Source organism: Rhinoderma darwinii, chromosome 1 (assembly GCF_050947455.1).
Source record: "Rhinoderma darwinii isolate aRhiDar2 chromosome 1, aRhiDar2.hap1, whole genome shotgun sequence".
Classification (NCBI taxonomy): Eukaryota; Metazoa; Chordata; class Amphibia; order Anura; family Rhinodermatidae; genus Rhinoderma; species Rhinoderma darwinii.
Window position 1 is genome coordinate 532,686,738 of NC_134687.1, and position 8,776 is coordinate 532,695,513.

Here is an 8,776-nt window from a genome sequence, read left to right on the forward strand (position 1 = left end):
TGAAATCATTGGTAATGCAAACGGAAGCGAGTTCATCTGTTCCTCTGACGGAAAGGTTGAACGTAACACATGAACGGAAAGACATCACTGATGTAAATGGGCCCTTAGGTTGTTACTGCCAGTCTTCCTCATATCTGATAGTCTTGTGCAACATTTTGGACTTCAGTGAACATGCTGCAAAATCTAGTACTTCCACCAAATTTAGATAATTCCATGAAATAATTCGGAATGTTTTGCAATTTTTAATGACAACAGAACTGACTGCATATAAAGATTTTTTTAAACATATTCCCCATAGTAAAGGAGAATACAGACAATGTAGGACATGTACAGAGTGAGGCACCAGTCAGTAGAGAACAGGAGAAATACTTGGTTATTTTATTAAATATATTCAAATACACACAATATTTGATAGTGGAGATTTTGTGCTTATTTCTGTCATATATATACACCTTTTCATTTTCCTGCGTGAGCATGTTCATGATGGAGTTATTTTTCTGGTGGATCCATGCAGATGCTATAATAAACACAATATCATTATTATACTACTGTATATACAGCATGGACTCAGCAACCTGCATCACCGATGCCACAGCTGGCATGTGATGATTTGTTTGCTGGCACACTTCCCTCTCCCGGTGTCCAGTGCCGTTGTGTGCTTGGCGGCGCTGTACATAGCGAAAGAGGCTGGCAATTCATTATGCGCTTGACTGCGCTGATCACCAAGAAATACACAATACTGCACCGCTCTCTCCTGGTGTTCAGGGCCCCCAAGTACACAATACAGCACTGCTCTCTCCTGGTGTTCAGCGCCCCCAAGTACACAATACAGCACTGCTCTCTCCTGGTGTTCAGGGCCCCCAAGTACACAATACAGCACTGCTCTCTTTCCTGGTGTTCAGCGCCCCCTAGTGCACAATACAGCACTGCTCTCTCTCTCCTGGTGTTCAGCGCCCCCAAGTGCACAATACAGCACTGCTGTCTCTCCTGGTGTTCCGCGCCCCCAAGTACACAATACAGCACTGCTCTCTCCTGGTGTTCAGTGCCCCCAAGTACACAATACAGCACTGGTCTCTCTCCTGGTGTTCAGTGCCCGCAAGTACACAATACAGACTTGCTCTCTCCTAGACATCAGTGCCGCAAAGACAGCGTTCAGTTGCCACTCAAAAGAAAAAGTTTGCAAAAGCTGGCAGCTGTCATATATGTGCACCCCCCCCCCCAAGCTGGTGTTCAGTAGCAGTGATCTCTCCTATGTGCACCCCTTAAAGCTAGTGTTCAGTAGCCGGGGTCTCTCCTATGTGCACCCCTTAAAGCTAGTGTCCAGTATTTGCTCTTCTGTGTGAAGCGCCCCCAAAGCTGATATTTATGATGATATGAAAGTCAGGGACAAGGGTCACCCTGAAATATAGGTTTAAAGGGGTTGTTCAGGCATGGACTACTGATGACCTATCCACCGGATAGGTCATCAGTATATGAGTGGTGAGAGTCCCACAACCGGACCCCGCACCGATCAGCTGCTCCGGCTGCCTCCGGGCACCAGATGTTATGCAGGGTATGCAGTATTCGGAGCTGGAAACAGATGGCTCCAACTACTGTATAGCGGCTGTGCTGCAGAGCGGCAACTCTGCTCCTATTCACTTGAATAGGAGCAGAGCTGCAGTACTGCAGCTCGGCCGCTATTCCGTGACCGGAGCCATCTGCTTTCGGCATGGACATTCAGTGCCGGGAGGCAGCCAGAGCAGCTGATCAGTGCAGGGTCATACTTGGTAACAGTTTGTCTTATATGACTTGTGTGTTTGCATGGCACGCAGAGTACTAGATCATAATTTTTTTGGCACGCCATACAAAAAAGTTTTCCTACCCCTGATATAAAATATATAAAGAAAGCAGTTATGTGCAGTGTAAGATGAGAGAATGCACTGCTATGTTTCATCTCTCTAGGGTTGTATCTGTAATATCTATCAGAATATTTGTAATAATGACCTAGACCCAAGGAGTGAATTTGTTTTTAATCTCTTAATGTCATAAATAAAGAGAAATACTACATACGTCCAGAAACACAGGATTGCTACAAATATGATGAGGAATGGGAGCCAAGCAATGACGGCTCTCGGTATTTTCTGGAAGTGTTCACTCATCTCCTGTAGCTCTGTGACCCAAGATCTCCGGATTCCTTGTCCAAACAAAATTCATGTTACTTAAAAAAATATTTTTATTTAAAGAGGCTTTATAAGTTTATAAGTGCCCTATATCCTACCTATTATGATAGGCGCTGTAATGTAGATAACAACAGTGGTTTTTATTTTGAAAAACTATAATTTTTGAGCAAGTTATAAAGGATTTTAGATTTATGCTAATTAGTTCTTAATGTAATGGAAATGGAAGAGTCAACAGACATCGCCTCCAGCCGTGCCAGGAGGTTTATCCGAGTCTGCAGCGGCTGAAGGCGATGTCTGTTGACTCTTCCATCGCTCCGGTGAAAGACCTGTGAGAGGAAGTCCCGTCAAAGCGTGATCTCGTGAGATTACGCTGTGCAGTGAAACAAGCTAAACATGAATGAAGAGAAGTGTATGATGCTGATTGGTCAGCGTCATACACTTCTCTTTACATCGCCCACTTGGTCAAAAGTTAAAAAACGCCCATTTGGGCATTAAGAACTAATTAGCATAAATCTAAAAATGTTCATAACTTGCTCAAAAATTATCATTTTTTCAAAATAAAAACGACTTGTTATCTACATTACATCGCCTATCAGATTAGGTAGGAGATAGGGCACTTATAAATTGGTGACAGAGCCTCTTTAAGAAAATAAAGCACATATTTTTTCCCTCTGGTAAATACTGGCGTAAATACGGGTCCTTTGTCACACGTATTCCACCCGTATTCCACCAGTATTTACGGACCCGTGCCTGTAAATACGGGTCCGGTGTCACCAGTATTCCATCCGTATTTACAGACCCGTTTTCTCTGCACTAATCGGCAGCCCCTTCTCTCTATCAGTGCTGGAAAGAGAGAAGGGGCAGCCCTTTCGGGCAGAGTTTCCGCAGCGATTGAAAGTAAAAGAAGTTCATACGTACTGTTGTCTTGGTGACGCATCCCTCTTGACATCCAGTCTGACCTCCCCGGATGACGCGGCAGTCCATGTGACCGCTGCAGCCTGTGATTGGCATGAAACGTCACCCCGGGAGGCCGGACTGGAGGAAGAAGCAGGTAAGTTAACTTTCAATACTATTAACTCCAGCGGTAGTCACTGTGCCGGGTGCTGAAAGAGTTACTGCCGATCAGTTAACTCTTTCAGCACCTTGGACAGTGACTATCCCCTGACGTTGCCTAGCAACGCTCCCGTAATTACGGGTGCACACACGTAACCACCCGTAATTACGGGAGCCCCATAGACTTCTATGGGCCTGCCCGTGCCGTTATTACGGCCTGAAATAGGACATGTTCCATATTTTTCAACGGCACGGGCACCTTCCCGTAAGCATACGGGAAGGTACACGTGGCCAATGGAAGTCTATGGGCCCGTAATTACGTGCCGTATTTACGGGTGTTTTTACGTTCGTGTGCATGAGGCCGTAATGTTTTATTTTTATTTTTTAAAGGGTATGTTCACCTTTGATGACCATTACTTATACTGAACCTGAGCTATACTCTGTATTTTAGCCTTAGTTTTACAAGCTTGTTGTCACACATACCCCTAAAAATCTTAGCATTTGTCCCACTGCCTTATACGAGTTTAGCCAAGTGCCGGGTATAGAGACTACACTTCCGAAAAAGGAAATCACCAGAAAAAAAGTTCTTGCAGATATTAACCCCTTAGTGACCACTAATACGCCTTTTAGTCACTAATGGGCTTTAGGCTAGGCTGACGCCTTTTCACGTCAGCCTAGTCTAAGTACTGCACGGGTCTCCCGTGCAGGCAGGAGCCGGGGCTCTGCTGTCTGATGACAGCTGAGCTCCTGCTCCAATGCCCGCGATCAAAGTTTACTTCGATCGCGGCCGTTTAACCCGTTAAATGCCGCCGTCAATAGCGACCGCTGCATTTAACTTTGTTTACAAATGGAGTGAGCTCCCTCTGTCACCCATCGGCGGCCCGCGAATGCAATCGCGGGTCTCCGATGGGGTGTCATGGCAGCCGGGGGCTTGATAAAAGCCTCCAGGTCTGCCCTGGACATATGCCTGTTAGGACGCGCCGGAGGCACGTCCTAACAGATTGCCTGTCAGATTTACACTGACAGGCAATAATGCTCTGCTATACGAAGTATACCAGAGCATTATAGCAGCGATCGGAATATCGCACAGTAAAGTCCCCTAGTGGGACTAATAAAATAAGTGAAATAAAGATGATTAATAAAAAGTACAGTAAAAAAAAAAACAAAACATTTTTTTCCATAAAAAGTGGTTTTATTTAGTAAAAAAGTGTAAAAAAAAAAAAAAAGTACACATATGTGGTATCGCCGCGACCGTAATGACTCCATTAATAAAGTTAATAGGTAATTTAAACCGCAAAGTGAACACCGTAAAAAAAAACGAAAAAAACCATGCCCCCCAAAAAAGTCATAATAAAAATGAATCAATAAGTCCCATGCACCCCAAAACAGTACCATTCAAAACTACGTCTTGTCCCGCAGAAAACAAGCCCAAAAAATCACTACATTGATGGAAAAATAAAAAAATTACGGCTCTTGGAAAGCAACGATGCAAAAACAAATAATTTTAGTTCAAAAGTGTTTTTATTGTGCAAAAGTCGTAAAACATAAAAAAACCTCTACATATGTGGTATCGCCGTAATCGTACCGACCCATAGAATAAAGGTAACATGTTATTTACGTCGATAGTGAACGACGTCAATTTCAAAACGCATAGAACAATGGCGGAATTTCAGGTTTTTTTTTATAATCCCCCCCAAAAAGGTTAATAAAAGTTAATATAAAAATTATATGTACCCAAAAATGGTGCTATTAAAAAGCACAACTAATCCCGCAAAAAGCAAGACCTTATACGGCTATGTAGATGAAAAAATAAAAAGGTTATAGCTCTTTGAATGCGACTATAGAAAAAAGAATAAATTAGCTTGGTCATTAGGGCCTAAAATGGGCTGGTCACTAAGGGGTTAAGCCAGCAAGGAGCTAATGGATATTTGAGCTGAAACTTGCAAAGCTTTGAAGGAAGCTCTGAACTATAAAATAGACTGTAATTTTGGCTCCATTCAAAACTAAAAATTTATTTGCAAAGTCACTCAACTTTTTATATATAACTTTTTATATAGCTTTATTCAGACGAACGGGAAAAACGTCCGTGCAACGCGCGTGATTTGCACGCGCGTTGCACGGACCTATATGTGTCTATGGGGCCGTGCAGACATGTCAGTGATTTTTCCTCAGCGTGAGTCCGCTGAAAAAAAGTCACGACATGTCCGTTCTTTCGGCGTTTTGCACGCATCACGCACCCATTGAAGTCAATGGGTGCGTGAAAACCACGCATGCCGCACGGAAGCACTTCCGTGCGAACTGCGTGATTCGCGCAAGAGCTGTCAAAAGGATGAATGTAAACAGAAAAGCACCACGTGCTTTTCTATTTACAAACATCCAAACGGAGTGTCTTTGAGATGAGCGAACCCGGACAACCGAACCGAACTTCACCGGGTTCGGCCGAACTCGTTTTGGCCGAACCCGGCAAAAAAATTTCCGGTACGCGACGTCAGGAGATAGTCACTGTCCAGGGTGCTGAAAGAGTTAAACTGTTTCAGCACCCTGGACAGTGACTTCCGATCCCAATATACATGAACGTGTAAAAAAAAAAGAAGTTCTGACTTACCGATAACTCCCGGCTTCTTCCTCCAGTCTGACCTCCTGGGATGACAATCCAGTCCAAGTGACAGATGCAGCCAATCACAGGCCAAGCACAGGCTGCAGCGGTCACATGGACTGCCGCGTCATCCAGGGAGGTGGGGCCAGATGTCAAGAGAGGCGCGTCACCAAGGACGCGTCACCAAGGCAACGGCCGGGAAGTTCTCGGTAAGTACGAACCTCTTTTTTTTTTTAAACAGGTTGATCGGAATTCACTGTCGAGGGTGCTGAAAGAGTTACTGCCGATCAGTTAACTCTTTCAGCACCCTGGACAGTGACTGACGTCGGCTAGCCTCATCTCTATGATGGCGGCTGCGCGAAAATCACGCAGCCGCGCATCATACACGGATGACACACGGAGCTGTCAAGTGGTTTTTGCGCGCGCAAAACGCCGCGTTTTTGCGTCCGCAAAAACGCCACGTTCGTGTGAATCCAGCCTAAGGCTAGGGGGTCCATGCCTGCAATTTGGGGTAAGATCAAGTGGATTTGGCTAAGCTACAGAACCAGGCATTTATCTTATGTCCCATGTTATAGACTTCATACTTTACAGTCCTGACCAAAAGTTTTAAGACTGACACAGAATTTGATTTTCACAAAGTTTGCTGCTTCAATGTTTCTAGATCTTTTAGTCAGATGTTTCTATGGTAACTGAAGTACAATTATAAGCATTTCATAAGTTTTTAAACTTTTATTGTCAAATGCATCAAGTGCATTATGCAAAGATTCCATATTTACAGTCTTGACCCTTCTTTTTCAAGACTTCTGCAATTCGCCCCGGCATGATAGATATCGGCTTCTGGGTCAAATCCTGACTGATTGCAACCCATTCTTGCCTAATCAGTGCTTGGAGTCTATCACAATTTCTGTATTTTTGTTTGTCCACCCACTTTTTGAGGATTGACCACAGGTTCTCAATGGGATTGAGATCTGTGGAGTTTCTTGGCCATGGACCCAAAATGTTAACTGTTTTGTTCACCGAGCCACTTAGTTATCACTTTTGCCTTGTGACATGGTGCTCCATCATGCTGGAAAAAGCATTGTTCATCACGAAATTGCTCCTGGATCATTGGGAGAAATTGCTCTTGGGGGATGTATAGATACCATTCTTTATTCATGGAAGTGTTCTTAGGCAAAATTGTGAGTGAACCCAGACCCTTGGATGAAAAGCAACCCCACACATGAACGGCCTCAGGATGCTTACTGTTGGCAAGACACAGGACTCATGGTAGCGCTCACCTTTTCTTCTCCAGGCATCATTCTTCCAGATGTCCCAAACAGTCTGAATGGGGCTTCATTAGAGAAAACAACTTTACCTCTGCAGTTCAATCCCTGTACTTCCTGCAGAATGTCAGTCTGTCCTTGATGTTTTTCTTTCCTGCCCTTCTTGACACCAGGCCAGCCTCCAAAAGGCTTTGCCTTACAGTGCATGCAGATGCACTGAGACTTGCCTGCTGACATTCCTGAGCAAGCCCTGCATTAGTGTTTAACCTATCCGGTAACTGAATCCTCTTTAGGAGACGGCACTTGCTGGACTTTCTTAGGCGCTCTGGATCCTTCTTCACAGCAATTGAACCTCTCTCCTTGAAGTTCTTGATGATCCGATAAATGGTTGATTTAGAGGGAATCTTACAAGCAGCAATGTCCTTGCCTGTAAAGCCCTTTTGATGCAAAGCAATGATGACTGCACATGTTTCCTTGGAGGTAACCATGGTTAACAGAAGAAGACAATGATTTCAAGCACCATCCCCCTTTTAAAGCAACCAGTCTGCTCTTATCACTCTGTCATGCTGATTGAATTATATTAGTTGCCTTGTCCTTGTTCACACTTTCTCCTGAGCTAACGAGAAGATCACTGGAATAATGTTAGCAGGTCATTTTGTGGCAGGGCTGAAATGCAGTGGAAATGGGGTTTTTGTGAAAGCTAATTTTCATGGCAAGGAATGACTTTGCAATTAATTGCAATTCATCTGATCACTCTTCATAACAATCGAGAGTTAATGCAAATTACCACTATAGAAACTGAAGCAGCAAACTTTGTGAAAAGCAAAATTTGTGTCAGTCTCAAAACTTTTGGCCAGGACTGTACACACAAAGTATACTCACTTACTACTTCTTTTTCCTTCTTAATGTCTGGATAAGCTCCATTTTTTTCAGAAAAAGTGGGAGCTTTCTCCACCTCATCCTTTATTTCATGTGGAGGTATAGGCCGACATAAAACATATGGCATCAAAATAACAAACAATAACAGTTGAACCATCCTTTCAGTAAGACTGTAGGTACAAAAAAAATTCAACCTTCCTTCACAACCATGTCTACATCTCATGACCACTGACCACTTGTCCAGAACTCCATGATGTCACAATAGTTACTATATCACCCTCTTTGGCCCATGAGGTGTCATCTAGCAAATTGCATTATAATAAACAGCTTAAAGGGGTTGTCCAGTTTTTATTTTTTTAATTATTTGTAGAATAGGAAATCAAACAGTTTTCTGATATACATGTATTAGAAATTCTGTTCACATACCTTTCTTATAACTGTGTAGTAAGCCAATGTCTCTTCACAGTAGAATGGTATAGCGCACTGATTAGTCCATAGAAATACATCCACAGGATACCTGAACAGACTAAAAATAGTGTCAGTCATGTGACCAACATTTTATGTGACACACATCATGTGACACCTAAAACAACGACAATTGTACTGATATAAGATGGATGTAAGCAGAATTTCCAATAGATTAGTATTAGAAAACTGTATGATTTCCTATTCTAGAAATAAACCAACTAAAAAAATTAATAGTGGACCACACCTTTAATGATTATTTATATAATAAAAATGTTATTTAAAGGAAACATATGTTATTATAATATCACGACTGCAGAATGTAGGACATAAATGTTAATGTAGGTTCAGTTTCATTGAAA

General features: G+C 42.9%; 1 long non-coding RNA gene across 1 annotated transcript; it reads right to left on the bottom strand.

The window, feature by feature from the left end:
* Positions 1–426: 426 nt before the first annotated feature.
* LOC142745007 (uncharacterized) lies at positions 427–8,109 on the bottom strand. Its single transcript, XR_012881672.1, has 3 exons — positions 7,953–8,109; positions 2,050–2,173; positions 427–517 (listed from the first exon to the last, which is right to left on the bottom strand). It is a non-coding gene; the product is annotated as an uncharacterized LOC142745007 (long non-coding RNA).
* Positions 8,110–8,776: the final 667 nt, after the last annotated feature.